General features: G+C 43.9%; 1 pseudogene; it reads right to left on the bottom strand.

The window, feature by feature from the left end:
- Positions 1-2,318: 2,318 nt before the first annotated feature.
- On the bottom strand, positions 2,319-2,436 carry LOC126299701 (5S ribosomal RNA; annotated as a pseudogene).
- Positions 2,437-21,231: the final 18,795 nt, after the last annotated feature.

The following is a 21,231-nucleotide window of genomic DNA, read 5'->3' as shown; positions in this document are numbered from 1 at the left end:
GTTGAGGTTTATTTGTTTTTTATAGAGGTTGGTACCTTCCTCACAGTCCAGGCGGTGAAGCGAAGACCCCCGTTCTCCGAAACACACAACATTCCACCGCCGCGCCGCACGGTGGTCGTTGAAGTACGCCCAGAGCTTACGGTGACAGGGGACTGGTGGCTCTTACCAGTCCCCAGCTCAGGAACCCCGGGGTCGCCAAGCCCGTACTCAGCACACGAATGCTGAGCCTCTGAGGGGAGAAACAATAGAGGGCCTTTAACACTTCCTTGGGGAACGCCGGATATTACTTCTGTTTTACTCGATTACTTTCCGTCTATTACTACGAACTGTGACCTTTCTGACAGGAAATCACGAATCCAGTCGCACAACTTAGGCAATACTCCGTAGGCACGCAGTTTGGTTAGAAGACGCTTGTGAGGGTGTCAAAAGCCTTCTGGAAATCTAAAAATATGGAATCAATTTGACATCCTCTGTCGACAGCACTTTTTACTTCATGAGAATAAAGAGCTAGTTGTGTTTCACTAGAACTGTATCTGAAACCGTGCTATGTATCAATAAATCGTTTTCTTAGAAGTACTTCATAATGTTCGAATACAGTACATGTTCCAAACCCATACTGCAAATCGACGTTATTGATATAGGCTTGTAATTAGCGGGTTACTCCTACTTCCCTTTTTGGGTATTGCTGTGACTTGAGCAATTTTCCAGTCTTTAGGTAATGATCTTTCTGTGAGCGAGTGGTTGTATATAATTACTAAATATGGAGCTATTTTTTCAGCATACTCTGAGAGGAACCTGATTGGTATACAATCTGGACCGTAGGCCTTGCCTTTATTAAGTGATTTAAGCTGCTTTGTTACCCCGAGGATATCTACTTCTATGTTTCTCATCTTGGCAGTTGTTCTTGATTGGAATTCAGGAATATTTACTTCGTCTTCTTTGGTGAAGGAGTTATGGAAAACAGTGTTTAATAACTCTGCGTTAGTGACACTGTCATCAGTGACTTCACCGTTGTTATCGCGCAGTGAAGTTACTGATTGCGTCTTGCCACTGATGTGCTATATGTATGACCAGAATCTCATTGGGTATTCTGCCAGATTTCGAGACAGAATTTCGTTGTGGAAATTATTCTAAGCATCTCGCATTGAAGTACGCGCTACATTTCGAACTTCTGTAAATCCTGGCCAATCTTGAGGATTTTGCATTCTTTTAAATTTGGAACGCTGTCTTTGTTGCTTCTGCAACAACGATCTGACCCGTTTTGTGTACCATGGTGGATCAGTACCATCACTAATTAATTTATGTGGTATACATATCTCAATTGCTGTCGATACTATCTCATTCCACAACTTTTCTATACTTACATGATCAGATCGGAAGGAGTGAAGACTGAGCATTTTTATCAGCTTTTTTAAATAGATATACTTTGCGTTTATTTTTAATGGTTGTAAGTGTTACGGTATTTAGCCTAGCAGCAACTGCCTTGTGGTGACTAATCCCTGTATTCGTCACAATACTCACCATTTGCCCAGGATTATTTGTTGCTAAAAGGTCAATTGTTCTTTCGCAACCACTTAAGCTTCGAGTGGGCTCATGAACTAATTCTTCAAAATTATTTTCTGAGAAAGCATTCAGTACAATTTCGGATGGCGTTTTATGCCTGCCGCCGGCTTTGAAGGTATAATTTTCCAGCATATCGAGGGTATATTGAAGTCACCACCGACTATAATTGAATGAGCGGGGTACTTATTTGAAATGAGGCTGAAGTTTTCTTTGAACTGCTCAACAACTGTATCTTCTGAGTCGGGGGGGGGGGGGGGGGGGGGGTAAAATGATCCCGTTATTTTTTTAGTCCGATTGTCAGGTGTAACCTCTACACATACTATTTCACACGAACTATCTACTTCAATTTCGCTACAAGGCAAACTACCTCTGACAGCAATAAATACTCCACCACCAACTGTATTTCATCTATCGTTTCTGAACACCGGTAGATCATTTGAAAAAGTTTCGGCTGACCTTATTTCCGGATTTAGCCACCCCTCTGTACCAACAACTATTTGAGCTTCAGTGCTTTCTATTAGAATTTGAAGATCTGGTTCTTTGCCAGCACAAAGCACTCCGTCATCAGGCCACAAGTGGCCGATCGAGACCATCCGGCCGCCGTGTCATCCTCAGCTAAGGATGCGGATAGGAAGGGCGTGTGGTCAACACACGGCCCTCTCGGTCGGTACAATCGTTTTCTTTGACCGGAGCCGCTACTATTCGGTCGAGTAGCTCCTCAGTTGGCATCACAAGGCTGAATGCACCCCGAAAAATGGCAACAGCACATGGCAGCCCGGATGGTCACCCTTCCAAATGCCGGCCAAGCCCGACAGTGCTTAACTTCGGTGATCTGACGGGAACCGGTGTATCCACTGCGGCAAGGCCGTTGTCCTTTCCCAGCACAGCTACGACAGTTTACAACCACAATACCAAGCGTTTCTACAACTACCTTACTTTGTTTTACCTGCATATTTTTAGACGGACGCCCTGAGACCCTCTAACTTAAAAAATCGCCCAGTCCCTTCCATACAGCCCCCGCAACCCGTGTAGCCGCCTCCTGTGTGTAGTGGGCTCCTGACCTATTAAGCCGGCCGCTGTGGTCGTGCGGTTCTAGGCGATTCAGTCTGGAGCCGCGTGACCGCTACGGTCGCAGATTCGAATCCTCTTTCGGGCATGGTGTGTGTGATGTCGTTAGGTTATTTAGGTTTACGTAGTTCTACGTTCTAGGGGACTGATGACCTCAGATGTTAAGTTCCATTGTGCTCAGAGCCATTTAAACCATTTTTGACCTATTAAGCGGATCCCGGTAACCCATCACCCGATGGCGCAAGTCAAGGAATTCGCAGGCTACACGGGGACAGAATCGCCTGAGCCTCTGATTGCGACTCTCCACTCGGCTCTGCGCCAAAGGACCACAGTCGGTTCTATCGACGATGCTGCAGATGGTGAACTCCACCTTAATCTCGCAAGCCAGACTGGCTGTATTTACCATTCCCGCTAGCCGCCCGAGACCAGAGAGAATCTGCTCCGATCCAAAGCGACACACGTCATTGGTACCGACACGAGCCACCACCAACAGTTGGCTGCACCCTGTACTCTTCATGGCAACCAGAAGCACACTTTCCACATCCGGAATGACTTCCCGCGGTATGCACACAGAGTGCATAGTAGCTTCCTTCCCCTTCTTGGCAGCCATGTTCCTAATCGGCCCCATTACGCGCCTAACGTTGGAGCTCCCAACTACCAGCAAACCCTTCCTCCGTGAATGCCCAGACCTTGCGGGCCGTGACTCTTCCTCTGGAACAGAGTGGACGACTGCATCCGGCTCAGAGACATCGTCAGACACAGATAACGACCGAAACCCGTTCGTCAAACGAACCCGGGAGGCTCTAGGATCGGCCCCTCGGAAAGATTTTCGCTGCCTGCCTGACTTTGGAATGATCTCCCACTCGACCACGGGTGAGGGGTCAACCTCAGTGCAGGCAGTAATCGGGGAAGTCACAGCAGTGGACCGATTGGGGCACATGTGGGACGTGCTCGACGTCTCACGCATTCTCGTGTCCGATCCCCCAGAGTTACGCCCCTTGGCCCCAGCGTCAAGTTGTGTGACGGAAGCCGACGCAGCCTTTAGCTGTGAGTGAAGGGTCACCAACTCAGCTCGCATCTGTAAACAGCAGTCACAGTTCCTATGCATTACTGCAGTCGCTGATGTTTGAAGCTGGTAAGAATACGTAACAAATGAACGGTGTATCGGTTTATTAGCAGCATGAATTCGAAGTTCTCTCTCGCTGACGGTCTAAACGACACTGAGCTACACTAACAAAAACAAACAAAAGCCTATACGATACTACGGTCGATAAAAACGGCGATACTGTACGCTACACTCTTATTAAAATAAAAGCTTGTGCCTAGTAAGCACTTGAACAGGCAAGGAATTACAAAAATAATCTATTAACAACACAGGTATCTGTAAATAAGTCGCTCCTGTTGGAAGCTCGTAAAAGTAAATAACAAACGAACGATGTACTCGCCTTATTAGTAGTAGGAACACGATGTGCTCTGTCTATGACGGTCTATCCGACACTGAGCTATATTAATCAAAACAATCAAAAGCCTGTATGATACGAGGGTCGGTATAACAGTCGACAGCAACGGCGGTACTGTACGCTACGCTGTTATGAAAATAAAAGCTTGTGCCTAGTAGGCACTCGACAACGCCTGCCTGATGATCTGGCCTTCTCGACGCATTACGTGCTCACACCACTTCAGTCTTCTTTCTTTGATCATTGCCACGATGTCCATCGAACTGTATAGCTCCTGCAATTCACAGTTCTTTCTTTTCCTCCATTCATCCCCATCCTGACTTGTAAGCCACAACTTTCCAAAAATTCTGCTACACTGTACATTCAACTCACACAAATCTCCTGATGCTTTTAATTAATCTAATATCGAAAACTCTATCTGAGGCACTAAATAACTTTATAATGTGTCATGGCACACACATCGAAGCGCCCCCGTCTCTTCAATATTATCAAACATTTGCCAACTATTAGCTGCAGATGACTCACTCCGTACGCCCAGCGCGCGAACTGCGTCAACAACAACGATAAAAGACAAAACTATGCCACTAAGAAATGATTATTTCTTACCACTGACTGCATCTTAACTAGCGTTGCTGCAAACCATCGATGCATACTGATAGATGCAACCACAGAGCCGAATGAACTCAATAAAAAAAGTCTGTGAAGTATGAGGATACAGGCTGCTCACCACAGAAGATGGACGGACAGCAAAAAATAAAATACAAACAAATGAATAAACCCGGTGTACAGTGCTTTTGGTAAACTAAACAGTGAATGCGAAGCGATGATTACGGCATGTCTTGAAGGGAAAGCATACAATCAATACGCATTACCAGTTTTGCCTCATATCATTGAATCATGGACTTTTAATGTGAAAAATACTCAAAACCTGAGAATTACACAGCGAGCAATGTGAAAGTGCGCCTTCAAAATTACTAGGGCAGACAGGAATACAAAAAAATATATCAGGAACAAGTCGGACTGGAAGTCGTAAATATTATAGGACGCCAACCAACCTCAAGCCTTATGGCTGCTAAAATGGTCAGCATCGGCTGAACGACCAAGACACAGATCACTCCCACCAAATCATATCCATAAATCATTAGGTTGTGTAACCGATAAAACGATACGAGTAGAATGGCTCTCGTAAACTAGTCCCGGGTGTTGGTTATTGCAAAAAGTATTAAACGTTTGATAATTAAAAGGACGTTTCATATAACGACTGAATCTACTGAATTAAAAGTATAGGCTAAATTTAACCTCTATTTGTTACGGGCATTGCTTCTAAGCACTTTCAGAATCAAGAAAGCAATAACTGGACATTAATATGAGTAATAAATTACAAAGTGAGAGGAACTACCAGTTATGAACGGTGAAACGCGCTTAAATCAGAGGTAGATTGGTTTGACGAAGTCAACAAGGAACAAGTGGGACGGGAGTAACAATCGTCTCAATGTCTGATTCTCGAAAACAGATAGCGGATGGGTGGGCTGTGATTAACCCGATCATGCCACAAAGACGTACGGAAAGCCCATACATCTGACGAATTCCTCTCTGTCATGGATGAGCCATCAAATCCCTGAGCAAGTGTTAAATCACGAGACCTACTCAAATTTAGAAGCTACGGACCGAGAAAAACCCCTAATGCTTCCCTTCCCGTTTGCTCTGCACTGCAACATAATCTCACCATAACGCGCTGCGACTAATGATCCCTTCTGCGCAGATGCACACCAAGCTCGAACTCTTAGGGGAATCGGTGAGATGCCACGAGTAAAGAGGCTAATAAACAGAAGCACTACATCTACATCTATATTTATACTCCACAAGCCACCCAACGGTGTGTGGCGGAGGGCACTTTACGTTCCACTGTCATTACCTCCCTTTCCTGTTCAAGTCGCGTATGGTTCGCGGGAAGAACGACTGCCGGAAAGACTCCGTGCGCGCTCGAATCTCTCTAATTTTACATTCGTGATCTCCTCGGGACGTACAAGTAGGGGGAAGCAATATATTCGATACCTCATCCAGAAACGCACCATCTCGAAACCTGGACAGCAAGCTACACCGCGATGCAGAGCGCCTCTCTTGCAGAGTCTGCCACTTGAGTTTGTTAAACATCTCCGTAACGCTATCACGCTTACCAAATATACCTGTGACGAAACGCGCCGCTCTTCTTGGGATCTTCTCTATCTCCTCTGTCAACCCGACTTGGTACGGATCCCACACTGCTAAGTAATACTCAAGTATAGGTGGAACGAGTGTTTTGTAAGCCATCTCCTTTGTTGATGGACTACAGTTTCTGAGGACTCTCTCAATGAATCTCAACCTGGCACCCGCCTTACCAACAATTCATTTTATATGATCATTTCACTTCAAATCGTTCCGCACGCATACTCCCAGATATTTTACAGAAGTAACTGCTACCAGTGTTTGTTCCGCTATCATATAATCATACAATAAAGGATCCTTCTTTCTATGTATTCGTAATACATTACATTTGTCTATGTTAAGGGTCAGTTACCACTCCCTGCACCGAGTGCCTATCCGCTGCAGATCTTCCTGCATTTCGCTGCGATTTTCTAATGCTGCAACTTCTCTGTATACTACAGAATCATCTGCGGAAAGCCACATGGAACTTCCGACACTATCTACTAGGTGATTTATAAATATCGTGAAAAGCAATGGTCCCATAACACTCCACTGTGCCACGCCAGAGGTTACTTTAACGTCTGCAGACGTCTCTCCATTGAGAATAACATGCTGTGTTCTGTTTGCTAAAAACTCTTCAATCCAGCCACACAGCTGTTCTGATATTCCGTAGGCTCTTACGTTGTTTATCAGGCGACAGTGCAGAACTGTATCGAACGCCTTCCGGAAGTAAAGGAAAATGGCATCTACCTGGGAGCCTGTATCTAACATTTTCTGGGTCTCATGAACAAATAAAGCGAGTTGGGTCTCACACGATAGCTTTTTCCGGAATCCATGTTGATTCCTACACAGTAGATTCTGAGTTTCCAGAAATGACATGATACGCGAGCAAAAAACATGTTCTAAAATTCTACAACAGATCGATGTCAGAGATATAGGTCTATAGTTTTGCGCATCTGCTCGAAGACCCTTCTTGAAGACTGGGACTACCTGTGCTCTTTTCCAACCATTTGGAACCTTCCGTTCCTCTAGAGACTTTCGGTACACGGCTGTTAGAAGCGTGGCAAGTTCTTTCGCGTACTATGTGTAGAATCGAATTGGTATCCCGTCAGGTCCAGTGGACTTTCCTCTGTTGAGTGATTTCAGTTGCTTTTCTATTCCTTGGACACTTATTTTGATGTCAGCCATTTTTTCGATTGTGCGAGGATTTAGAGAAGGAACTGCAGTGCGGTATTCCTCTGTGAAACAGCTTTGGAAAAAGGAATTTAGTATTTCAACTTTACGCGTGTCATCCTCTGTTTCAATGCCATCATCGTCTCAGAGTGTCTGGATATGCTGTTTCGAGCCACTTATTGCTTTGACGTATGACCAGAACTTCCTAGGATTTTCTGTCAAGTCAGTACATAGAATTTTACTTTCGAATTCACTGAACGCTTCACGGATAGCCCTGCTTAGGCTAACTTTGACATCGTTTAGCTTCTGTTTGTCTGAGAGGTTTTGGCTGCGTTTAAACTTGCAGTGAAGCTCTCTTTGCTTTTGCAGTATTTTCCTAACTTTGTTGTTCAACCATGGTACTACGTAAGTAGTGTGGTGTACACTGAGAATTTGTATCTGAATGGGGTGGCGCTGACCACTGTGTCCGGATGGCGCAGTGATCCGTGATGTGTCTAGTAAGCAGGAAACTTGAGCTAGAATCCCAGTCCAGTACAAATTTTGAGCTTGCCCTGTTGATATAAATCAATGCTCAATGGCAGTTAATCTCTTTAGTTGATTTGTGTCTCACCATAGTTAACGAGTAGGATCGCCGAGTAGTGCATACAGCGTACTGTCACGCCAGTGCTCATCTACCATGTGATTGGCTGATCCTCACAAGTACAAGTGCCAGCCTCAGGCGCTCATCCAAAGTAGGAACTTCTGGTTCTCCACGTCTCCAAGTCTCGAGATTCTGCTTCCACGGTTTCATCCAGAGCGTTATACAAAATGTTCCTCACTGCTCTGTACAAAGCTTGCAGAAACGAGTACACCACTAATCTGAAAGCTTCGCTAAGCTTTGTCCAGTGAGATTTTTTTCTAACAGCTCTTACACGATAAGTTAGTAATGAAGCTACAGAGTAAAATTTTTCTATGTTCGAAAAATGGGCATTAATTAATCACGTGGTGTTGTGTGATGTCCTTAGGTTAGTTAGGTATAAGTAGTTATACGTTCTAGGGGACTGATGACCATAGATGTTAAGTCCCATAGTGCTCAGAGCCATTTTAATCACTTGGAAGTGTCAACAGCCGCCACCCGGAAAAAGTAAACATTTATACACTCTTATCAGTCAGCGGCACAGCAACCTCAACAGTCTAGTAAGCGACTGCGATAGAACTCAGCAGAAAAAGTTTAAAAGAGTACAGACCCAATTGCCTTCGCTACTCTCGTAACGTTATGTAAGAGACACTAGGTAGGACGCAATATCACCAGCAGGAGTTTGATTAAGCAGTAGAGACACTGCAACAAATTCGTTAAACAAGTGACTGGTGACAACTCGAGAGGAGGAGAACCAATTCAATCATTACCAATGACATCGTGGAGTGGAGCCTTCTCCTCGACAACAAATCTATTCCACTTCCAGAACATTCGAGCACTTGAGCAGTAGGATCGGTTGTGTTCATGTTGTTTGCACTCAATTATCTGGTTCTGTGGGGAGATTTTTCTAATGTTGGTCTTACACTTGCTGCCTCACGAGAAGGTCAGTGATCTGTAGCCACGGATAATGAAGTTGGCACAGCAGCTAACACTGACAGGTACCTAAGGAGTCTACCAATAAAGCTCCAGTCCAGAGAAGAAGCTGCCCTAAAGCTCACACGAGTCTGACAGTCTACCTTATTGGTGGGCCAGGATCAGCATTAAGCACAGCATCACGATATTTGACATCACTGGCCACCTGAGGAGACATCACAGGCAGGTATGGATTGAGTACTCTCTGAAATGGCGGGTGAATCAAACACACACGTCACGGTCACCACCATCCCCAAGCGCAGCTACCACTGGGGCATGCCTGCATTGCCAACAGGTAGCAAACCGTCGCATCAGCATGTCGTCGACTTCCAAACAAGCTGATACAGGGTCCTCAGCAGCCATGAGTCCACTGTTGGATTCAGCAGATCCTCTCTGTATTATTTAGACACCAATTGTAGCAGAAGACGTGGTAACGATTCATATTCTGAGTAATAAAGGGAACAATCTTAAATACTGCCTTATTGCATCTAACAAAGGCACACAGATCCTCAGTCTGCATCCTGAAAAAACAGTACTGGTTTCCAGCCCAGCAATCAGCAACCTCTACACAGCGAACCAATGCACCACATTGCCAAAGTTTTATAAATTATGGAATTGACACTCTTTGAGCGCTTACAATTAAGAGAAAACTGAGCTCCAAATTCTGAGTTCAAAAGATATATTTTGAGGACCCCAATTGGCCGTTTTCTCACATCAAAAATTTCTAGAAAACACCATCCTCAGTTCCCACGTAAAGATATTTTTATAGGACATTCAATGAGCTTTCCTCTCACCTTGCGAGAGGGAGAGCGTGAAGTGATGTGAGGAGTGGCAGGGAAAAGTTCATGTCACCCCACTATGCATTGTTGCCAAATTTATTCAAGACAGCGGATCCAAGATGGTGGTCATAGATGTGGCAAGGTCGCAATGACATCATGGCGGAGCTTAGTAAGTGACTTTGTTCTAGTTGCTCTATAAATGATAGCGACTACCTGTTCTAGACATAGTGGTTACAGGGATCATATCTGTGCAAGCAGTCGAAGCATCACTTGAGTCAAGAAAGCTTACGAACTATGTTCTGCCTGCATGTAGTTTTAACCTGTTAACTACGTGGAGATCCTTAACACTAGTTCCAACAAAGATGGCATAGGAACAGCTTGTATATTTTATGAAGACAAAAGCTATAAATGCCAAATATAAAACCATAACTGGAAAGAGAAGAAAGCCGGCCGCGGTGGTCTCGCGGTTCTAGGCGCGCAGTCCGGAACCGTGTGACTGCTACGATCGCAGGTTCGAATCCTGCCTCGGGCATGGGTGTGTGTGATGTCCTTAGGTTAGTTAGGTTTAAGTAGTTCTAAGTTCTAGGGGACTGATGACCTAAGCAGTTGAGTCCCTTAGTGCTCAGAGCCATTTGAAAGAGAAGAAAAAAGAAGCTGTTGCAGATGTACAAGCTGGGTTCGCATCGTTTGTGGGGATTTCAATGTTGATTCCCTGAAAGAGTGTAATAGGAAGAATGACCTTGTAGTATTACTCAGTTCTTTCAATTTGAGCTCCGTCATTGATTTTCCTACTCGGATAACAAAGAACAGCAGGACATTGATAGATAACGTTTTATAGACCAAGATAAGTTTAAGGACATAAATGCTTATCCTGTTGAGAATGGTCTTTCAGATCATGGTGCACAGCTAGTTGCAGTACATGACATAGCTCCATGCAGTATATCAAATCAGAATTTCAAAGCAGTACGTTCAATTAACAATATAAATACTGCAAACTTAAGGGAAAGCCTAAAGGAGCTAGACTGGGATGAAGTGTATATGGAACCCGATGCAAACTTGAAACATAACTTATTTCACGATACATTTTTAAGGGTATTTGAAAATTGTTTTCCCAAGAAAATTGTGAAACATAATTCCAAGAAAACATACAAAAAACCTTGGCTAACTAAAGGAATAAGAATATCTTGCAACCGTAAAAGAGAACTGTATCTAACAGCAAGAGGGAGCACTGACCCCGAAATTGTTCAATATTATAAAAACAATTGTGTGGTACTAAGAAAAGTTATTAAAAAGTCCAGAAGCATGTGTATCATGTCTGAGATCAGTAACTCTGATAATAAAATTAAAGCAATTTGGAATATTATTGAAAGGGAAAAAGGGCAACCAAGAGCACAGGAAGACTTTAGTGCCATAAAACTGAATGACAAGTGTACTAACAAACAATCTGAAATTGGAAATATTTTGAATAATCATTTTTTAAATGTTGTGGAGAAAATAGGATCTAGATCTTCACTAGAAGAGGCAAGGCTTCTAATAGAAGAGGCCATACCTGTGCCGTTTGAAACAACTGTATTTCCACGAACCTCTCCCTCTGAAATCAGTAAAATAATAAACTCACTGAAAAGTAAAAGCTCTTACGGAATTGATGGCATTTCCAGCAAGATACTTAAAGCTTGTTCCCCACAGATAAGTAGGATTGTCAGCCACATATGTAATAGCTCTTTGGAGCAGGGTGTTTTCCCCGATAGACTGAAATATGCCATTGTAAAACCATTGCATAAAAAGGGGGATACGTCGGATGTCAACAACTATCGCCCAATCTCTCTTCTGACAGCTCTATCAAAAAATTTTGAGAAAGTAATGTATTCAAGAGTAGCCTCCCATATTTGTAAAAATAGAGTACAAACAAAATGTCAGTTTGGTTTTCAGAAAGGCTTTTCAACAGAAAATGCTATATACGCTTTCACTGATCAAATATTAAATGCTCTGAATAACCGGACATCACCCACTGGTATTTTTTGTGATCTCTCAAAGGCCTTTGACTGTGTAAATCATGGAATTCTTTTAGATAAGCTAAATCATTATGGTTTGAGGGGGGCAGTGCACAAATGGTTTAATTCATACTTAACTGGAAGAAAGCAGAAAGTTGAAATAAGTGGTTCATGTAATGTTAATACAACAGCTGATTCCTCAAACTGGGGGCCTATCAAGTATCAAGTACGAAGTCCCACAGGGTTCGGTCTTAGGCCCTTTACTGTTCTTGATATACATTAATAACTTACCATTCCATATTGATGAAGATGCAAAGTTAGTTCTTTTTGCTGATGATACAAGTATAGTAATAACATCCAAAAACTAAGAACTAAGTGATGTAATTGTAAATGATGTTTTTCACAAAATTATTAAGTGGTCCTCAGCAAACGGACTCTCTTTAAATTTTGATAAAACACAGTATATACAGTTCCATACAGTAAATGGCACAACTCCAGTAATAAATATAGACTTTGAACAGGAGTCTGTAGCTAAGGCAAAATTTTCAAAATTTTTAGGTGTGTCCAGTGACGAGAGGTTAAACTGGAAACAACACATTGATGGTCTGCTGAAACATCTGAGTTCGGCTACGTATGCTATTAGGGTTATTGTAAATTTTGGTGATAAGAATCTCAGTAAATTAGCTTACTATGCCTACTTTCATTCACTGCTTTCGTATGGTATCATATTCTGGGGTAATTCATCGTTGAGTAGAAAAGTATTCATTGCTCATAAACGTGTAATCAGAATAATTGCTGGAGTCCACCCACGGTCATCCTGCAGACATCTATTTAAGGATCTAGGGATCCTCACAGTAACATCACAGTATATATATATATATTCACTTATGAAATTTGTTGTTAATAATCCAGCCCAGTTCAAGAGTAATAGCAGTGTGCACAGCTATAACACCAGGAGAAAGGATGATCTTCACTATGCAGGGTTAAATCTGACTTTGGCACAGAAGGGGGTAAATTATGCCGCCACAAAAGTCTTTGGTCACCTACCAAACAGCATCAAAAGCCTGACAGATAGTCAGCCAACATTTAAAAATAAATTAAAAGAATTTCTAGATGACAACTCCTTCTACTCATTGGCAGAATTTTTAGATATAAATTAAGGGACGGAAAAAATCTAACCTGACACGTTCCACATCATTACGAAGTGTCGTATTCATGATCTATGGAACAAGTATTAATCTAATCTAATCTAATCTAATCTAATCTATTGCTTTAAACTTAGTTGTAAGATACCAGAATTTACTGTTAATAACAATTGTAGTACACTGAAGTACTTACTGTAAAGTAGTTTACTTGATAAAACTATGATGTGTACGTGGTGAACCAGAACGCTAATGATAAAATTTCAGGGGCTGTTCATATAAGGGACTTGTGCTGTCTTTTAGATTGGGTTTGTGAGACACTTCCTCATCCTACGCTGAGGAGGAGTCATAATTATTAAGAAAGCTGATATGTCTCACAGCCGACTGGCCAAAATCAGCCTTTGGGGTCATGGGAGGAGTTGATAGCATTTTATACTGTGTGTGAGCTTGGATAATAATAGTGATAATAATAATAATAATATGAGATCTGATCAGTTGTTTAAAGAGTGACATCTGACGAGTTGAATGATGGTCAATGTGGAATCCACGACGACTAGCGGCTTGGTGTGAGCAGAGTGAATGTATATGGGCATTTCCTGATTAAGGTTTGGGCTACTGATGGACTGCAACCAAACCAGTCAGGCAGGATGTGAGTGTCCTGTTCAGCTGCAAATGTGTTTCCACAATCCCTGTGATTGTCGACATTAACTACGACAAGTACAGAATAGACTGATTGACAAAGCGTCCCATCCATAAAGCGATTCTTCATTTCCATACCAGCAGTGTTTCAAAGTCAGTGACAGGGATTGTAAGGTACTTCAAACCCTGTGTAGACATTTGCAAGGCAGCTGGTGTGTGTGTGTGTGTGTGTGTGAGTGTGTGTGTGTGTGTGTGTGTGTGTGTGTGTGTGTGTGTGTTGTGCGTGTGCACATGTGTGGAAGAGAATGTGTTCCATTCACAGAGTTAGTGCAGCACAGTGTGTAGTTTCACATGTCAATACCGCAGCCATAACCTACCAATTCGTGGTACAGACCCCAGACAATACAATACCACTTTAGAATTGATAGCGTAATTGATTTAAGTAAACTCCATCATGTACAAAAACGACACATTTTCTTCTTCTCAACCGCCTTTTATTTCACCACAACACTTTCGTATGTACTACTATACTCTGATAAAAGGTTCTGACCTCCTCAATATGCATGCATATGGATAGATTTTGTGCCTATGGGTGGGTGCCGTGAGTAAGGTTGGTGCGGAACAGTAGTTATGGACTTGGCTTGCTCTATTGGCTCTGAGCACTATGCGACTTAACTTCTGAGGTCATCAGTCGCCCAGAACTTAGAACTAATTAAACCTAACTAACCTAATGACATCACACACATCCATGCCCGAGGCAGGATTCGAACCTGCGACCGGAGCGGTCGCTCGGCTCCAGACTGTAGCGCCCAGAACCGCACGGCCACTCCGGCCGGCGACTCGCTCTATTCCTTCACAAGACTTGTAATATAGTGATCTACTTCTGGTCAGCTGCAAATTAAATTGGTGACAATGTTGTAGGGAGTCTTGGTCAAAGACAATGCAAGGACATCTTTCAATCTCTAGCTTTATCTTAAGAATTCGGGAATGCACTGTGACTCCCATGCACATAGGGAAAAATGAGCCATCATAATTATAAATTATGCACTATGATCGAAGTGCTAGAAATGTGTAGATCGCTGTCTGTTACACACACACACACACACACACACACACACACACACACACACACACACACACTGAAAAGCCAAAGAAACTGGTACACATGTCTAATATCGAGTAGGGCCCCGAAAGCACGCAGAGGTGGCACAACACGACACGGCATTGACTCGGCTAATGTCTGAAGTAGTGCTGGAGGCATCTGACACCAAGAATCCAGCAGGGCTGTCCATAAATCAATAAGTGTGTGAGGTGGTGGATATATATTCTAAACAGCACGTTGCAAGGCATCCCAAGTATGTTCAGTAATGTTCATGGCTGGGGAATTTTATGGCCAGCAGAAGTATTTAAACTCAGAAGAGTGTTACTGGAGCCACTCTGTAGCAAATATGGACGTGTGGGATGTTGCATTGCCCTGCTGAAATTACCCAAGTCCGTCGGAATGTACAACAGACATGAACGGACGCAGGTTATCAGACAGGATGCTTATGTAACTGTCACCTATCAGAGTCGTATTTAGACATATCAGGGGTCCCATATCACTCCAACTGCACATATCCCACATCATTAGAGAGAGTCCATCAGCCTGAACAGTGCCCTGCTGACGTGCAGGGTCCATGGGTTCATAAGGTTGTCTCCATATGTGTACACAGCCATCTGCTTGATACAGTAAGAAATGAGAATCGTCCAACCAGCCAACATGATGCCAGTCACCAACATTACAATGTCGCTCTTGACAGGCCCAGGTGAGGCATAGAGGATTGTGTCATTCAATCATCAAGGGTACAAGAGTGGGCTTTCAGCTCCCAAAGCCCATATCGATAATGTTTCGTTGAACGGTTCACCTTTTGACACTTGCCGATTGCCCAGCTATGAAATCTGCAGCAATTTGAGGAAGAGTTGGACTTCCGTTACATTGAACGGTTCTCAACAGTTGTCATTGGTTCCATTCTTGCAGGGTCTTTATCCGGACACAGCAATGTTGGAGCGTTGATGTTTTACCAGATTCTTGATACTCATGGTACACTCATGAAATGGTCATACGGGAAAGTCCCTACTTCATCGCAACCTCAAAGATGTTCTGTCCCATCGCGCGTGTGCTGACAATAACACCAAATTCAAATTAATTTAAATCTTGATAACTTTCCATTGTAACAGCAGTAACTGACCTAATAACTGCGCCAGACACTTGTTGTCTTATCTAGACGTTGCCAACCACAGCACCATATTCTGCCTGTTTACATATCTCTGTATATCAAATGGTTCAAATGGCTCTGAGCACTATGGGACTTAACATCTGAGGTCATCAGTCCCCTAGAACTTAGAACTACTTAAACCTAACTAACCTAAGGACATCACACACATCCATGCCCGAGGCAGGATTCGAAATTGCGACCGTAGCGGTCGAGCGGTTCCAGAGTGAAGCTCCTGGAACCGCTCGGCCACACCGGCCGCCGGCCTACTTCTCTGTATTTGAATATGCATTATTTTCCCAGTTTCTCTGGCACTTCAGTATATATATATATATATGGAAATGGAAAAAAGAATACATTGACCCACCATACTTGCTCCGGACACTGCGAGAGGGCTGTACAAGCAATGATCACACGCACGGCACAGTGGACACACCAGGAACCGCGGTGTTGGCCGTCGAATGGCGCTAGCTGCGCAGCATTTGTGCACCGCCGCCGTCACTGTCAGCCAGTTTGCCGTGGCATACGGAGCTCCATCGCAGTCTTTAACACTGGTAGCATGCCGCGACAGCGTGGACGTGAACCGTATGTGCAGTTGACGGACTTTGAGCGAGGGCGTATAGTGGGCATGCGGGAGGCCGGGTGGACGTACCGCCGAATTGCTCAACACGTGGGGCGTGAGGTCTCCACAGTACATCGATGTTGTCGCCAGTGGTCGGCGGAAGGTGCACGTGCCCGTCGACCTGGGACCGGACCGCAGCGACGCACGGATGCACGCCAAGACCGTAGGATCCTACGCAGTGCCATAGGGGACCGCACCGCCACTTCCCAGCAAATTAGGGACACTGTTGCTCCTGGGGTATCGGCGAGGACCATTCGCAACCGTCTCAATGAAGCTGGGCTACGGTCCCGCACACCGTTAGGCCGTCTTCCGCTCACGCCCCAACATCGTGCAGCCCGCCTCCAGTGGTGTCGCGACAGGCGTGAATGGGGGGACGAATGGAGACGTGTCGTCTTCAGCGATGAGAGTCGCTTCTGCCTTGGTGCCAATGATGGTCGTATGCGTGTTTGGCGCCGTGCAGGTGAGCGCCACAATCAGGACTGCATACGACCGAGGCACACAGGGCCAACACCCGGCATCATGGTGTGGGGAGCGATCTCCTACACTGGCCGTACACCTCTGGTGATCGTCGAGGGGACACTGAATAGTGCACGGTACATCCAAACCGTCATCGAACCCATCGTTCTACCATTCCTAGACCGGCAAGGGAACTTGCTGTTCCAACAGGACAATGCACGTCCGCATGTATCCCGTGCCACCCAACGTGCTCTAGAAGGTGTAAGTCAACTACCCTGGCCAGCAAGATCTCCGGATCTGTCCCCCATTGAGCATGTTTGGGACTGGATGAAGCGTCGTCTCACGCGGTCTGCACGTCCAGCACGAACGCTGGTCCAACTGAGGCGCCAGGTGGAAATGGCATGGCAAGCCGTTCCACAGGACTACATCCAGCATCTCTACGATCGTCTCCATGGGAGAATAGCAGCCTGCATTGCTGCGAAAGGTGGATATACACTGTACTAGTGCCGACATTGTGCATGCTCTGTTGCCTGTGTCTATGTGCCTGCGGTTGTGTCAGTGTGATCATGTGATGTATCTGACCCCAGGAATGTGTCAATAAAGTTTCCCCTTCCTGTGACAATGAATTCACGGTGTCCTTATTTCATTTTCCAGGAGTGTATGTATACATAGTCAAAGAATTTCGATGACAGATACAACACTGTACATAAGCAACACTAAAAATTGACATAGAGATATCGATACAGATACAAAATAGGTCGAAAATAGGTGTCTCAAGTTGATGTGTAAAACGTTCATAATTCAGAGTTTCTTAAGGAATCGTAAAACATATTTTCATAGTTGTATCAATAACCTAAATACCTACTTTGTTATGAAATAATATCCAGAGTTTTCTAATTAATTTTAGCATATGTGTGAAAATACTTGTGCTATGAAACCGTTTTTACCACTGATCTTAATGAGGTTCTTTATTTACAGCAACTATAATGCAACATTGCACACCTGTGAGAGGTAATAAATAAAAAGATTGCCACAGTTTAAAATAAAGCAAAACAAATTCAAGTCAAAGCTAACGGAAGATTAGCGAGGCTTACAAGTTAGAGATACAGTTCTTTACCTTCATTTCTGTTATAATTCTGCAGAAACTCTTCTTTCACCTCTCTCTCATCAAATGTAGTGGGTTTTGACACACGATACTGTTCGCAAACACAGGCACACTGACTCACGGAGGCAACTTGGCTCGGTTCAGAGGGACTGACTCACGTTGACGTTTACTGGTATTAGCTTCTGCAGTATCATAGACTGGGCATCATGGTTGGCTAAGCGTCACATCGCTGCAAATTTCATGATGAAGTGGACTGGCTGGTGCCGTGACTGAAGCAAACAGCGGTTAATGTGACCGTTTATCCTATCAATGGTATGGAACTTGTAGTTCTCTAAAGAGAAAAGTGAATGTGGGGATACAGCTCCATTATGCGCTGTAGGCCGTCCCAAAGCTCGTCATTATATGAGGACACGCTTTCGCAGTTGTTCAGTCGTCGTTGAGAGGCAAATGGTTCTCATAAAGAGCAGAAAAATGAATTTCACTTGAAGTGCACCGCTGCTGAATGCGGTAGGTTGTCCAAACGCATTGGTAGATGAGGAAATGCGTCTCCAACTGCCTAAGCATCGGTGAAAGACATATGGTTCTCATAAAGAGAAAAGGAATATCACTTGTGGCACAGCGTCACCGATCACAGATGGCTGTCCATTGCATTCTGTTCGGAAACTAAAAGCTCTAGAATGACTCAGGAGTCAAGTATGCCACCTTGCATACCCTGTCAGTGATAGGCTACCACACCAGCTCTCTGTGGTCGTGAGAGAGTAGTACAAGCGACCCTGAGCTGCTGCCTCATACGTAATAGCGCGTTTCCAAAGACTGTCGATGTCGTTGACATGGCTTTCCGAAAGGAGCGTGACGACCCACTACAACTAAGACGCCATATTATGCCAGTGCTGCGGTGGTGTGCCGGCTGGCGTGATTCTGGCTCCAAGGGGTATGTCGGTGGCGAGCGCCTTCTTGAGACCCATCGTTCAGGCAGTGCGGTGCCTCTGTGGCTAACCCCTCGCAAAAGCAAGAGTTCGGGCTGCCAAACTCCTTGCATGGCCATGCTCGCTCCCTCCGCATGTGAATAGTCGGCAGCGGATCTGGCCTCCATTTCGGAGTTCAAAATGGTTCAAATGGCTCTGAGCACTAAGGTACTTAACTTCTGAGGTCATCAGTCCCCTACAACTTAGAATTACTTAAACCTAACTAACCTAAAGACATCACACACATCCATGCCCGAGGCAGGATTCGAACCTGCGACCGTAGCGGTCGCGCGATTCCAGGCTGTAGCGCCCAGAACAGCTCGGCCACTCCGGCCGTCCATTGCGGAGTGGCATTAGAGGAGAAGGGAAGCTCTACTACAGCACAGACGACTTCGAAAACGTCATTTCTACTACGTCTCTCTTCTCATCTTGGCATCCAAATTCGTTTCGCTGTAATTCACTGGAGTATATATACTTTCTCAACAGTCATGAGCTTCTTTCTCCTTTCCTTTCGTTTCTTGGCGAGAACTGTCACTGCTATGGACTGTCATCTTTTACCAGCCCATTTCCAAGCTCCCTAACATTGTTTATTCACTCACTCAGAGTGGTTTTCTGTACATTCTAGGGCAGGTTCATCCAAGAATTGCACCCGGCGGGCGCGCCCGCGCCCCGCGGGCGCAAGGCAGTGTACTTCAGCGCCCCGTCCGCGACCGTGTGTGGCTAGTGTCGACATAGGAGCGAGAGAGACAGCTGAGGAGCGAGTGAGACGTCACAGCACTGCTCTGCGCTGGACTGTCCCGCGATCAGATCCAACGTAAACAAAATAACAGAGGAAGCGCACCTCTGTAAAAGTGGTCCATGAACCGTAAAACAAGCAAACCATTTACTGTTGAGGTAACAAGTAGTGTTCGTGTGGCAGAATTACTGCGCAAAGTTTTAGAAAACAATAGAATAGAATAGAATAGAATAGAAGAACAACTTAGTAGTTTTATGACCCACAAATTTATTCTACTAGTACTACACATGCATACTCATCGTATGTACAATAGGCGTCTTCTGAAAAATATATCAGTTTCTTAAATGAATTACAGTCATAAATATTCTATTTTAGAAATAATTTTATGTAAGGGATATAGAGTCTCGTTCCTACTGTTAGTATTTACAAGTAAATATTTTTTGTTGTACTTCGTGCTATCGCTTTTTGTATCTCTTTTAAGAGTATAGAAATCGGATTCTTATTTTGCTGTTTTGTACGTAATAATTTTAACTGACCAAGTTTGAAAACTTTTTAAGAATAGAATTAACGTTATAAAGATCTTTAATTCCTACATTCAACATTGTTAAGGAAGACAATTAACATTTTATATGTTTTTCTTTTTCGAAGAAACGATTTTGTCTAGGTTTGGTACAATATTCCGTGAGACTGCTAACATCAAAGAATTAATCAAATTTTTATCGCCAAGTAATGAACGGTCCTTAGTTTTAGCAAGCTTTAACAGAGAGGAAAAGCGCTCACAAATATATGTAGAACCAAACATTGACAGAACTTTGGCTGCGTGCTTATGCAAAAGAGGATATGTCTCTCGTGGAAGACAACTGTAAATGTCATCCAGAGTTTTACACATAAGAAAGCGGTCCTTCAGGAGGATATCGCACTGCAGGTCAATCAGCTCTAGTTGAAGCACTTGTGAGACGTCCTCTGGCCGAAGGGAAAACGGGCGAACAAACAATAAATCTAAGGTCGGCTGAAGCTCACTTATCTCCAAAAATTTGTTTTCAAACTGATCTTGTAATTAGAAAATGATATGAACATAATATGAAAAATTCACATCTTATTTAACGCTGTCTAGTGCAGGAAAGTGACAACAATTCTTCTTGCGCAACTGTTTTCCTTACAAAATAAGATTTTTTTGAAGTGCTTGAATCGTCTGCACTAAATCAACAACAGAGTGATTTTCACCTTGGAGCAAGATCTTCAAAGTATTTAAATGACCACTAAGATCACTTAAAAAAGCCAAATTTGCCACCCACATGGGATCACAAAGTAATTCTACTGGACGTCCTTTTATTTCGAAAGACGTATTTATTTCGCCTCATAAGGAGAATAACCGATGAAACACCTTTCCTCTTCTCAGCCATCTTACTTCGGCGTGGTAGGGGATGTCGGGGTATTCCGCTTCGATACCAGCCAGAAATAGTTTAAATGGCTATGTGAGAGTCCATGCGATCGATGATAATTAACCGTTC

This window comes from Schistocerca gregaria, chromosome X (genome assembly GCF_023897955.1).
Source record: "Schistocerca gregaria isolate iqSchGreg1 chromosome X, iqSchGreg1.2, whole genome shotgun sequence".
Taxonomy (NCBI): Eukaryota; Metazoa; Arthropoda; class Insecta; order Orthoptera; family Acrididae; genus Schistocerca; species Schistocerca gregaria.
This window is presented reverse-complemented; position numbering and strand designations above follow the sequence as displayed.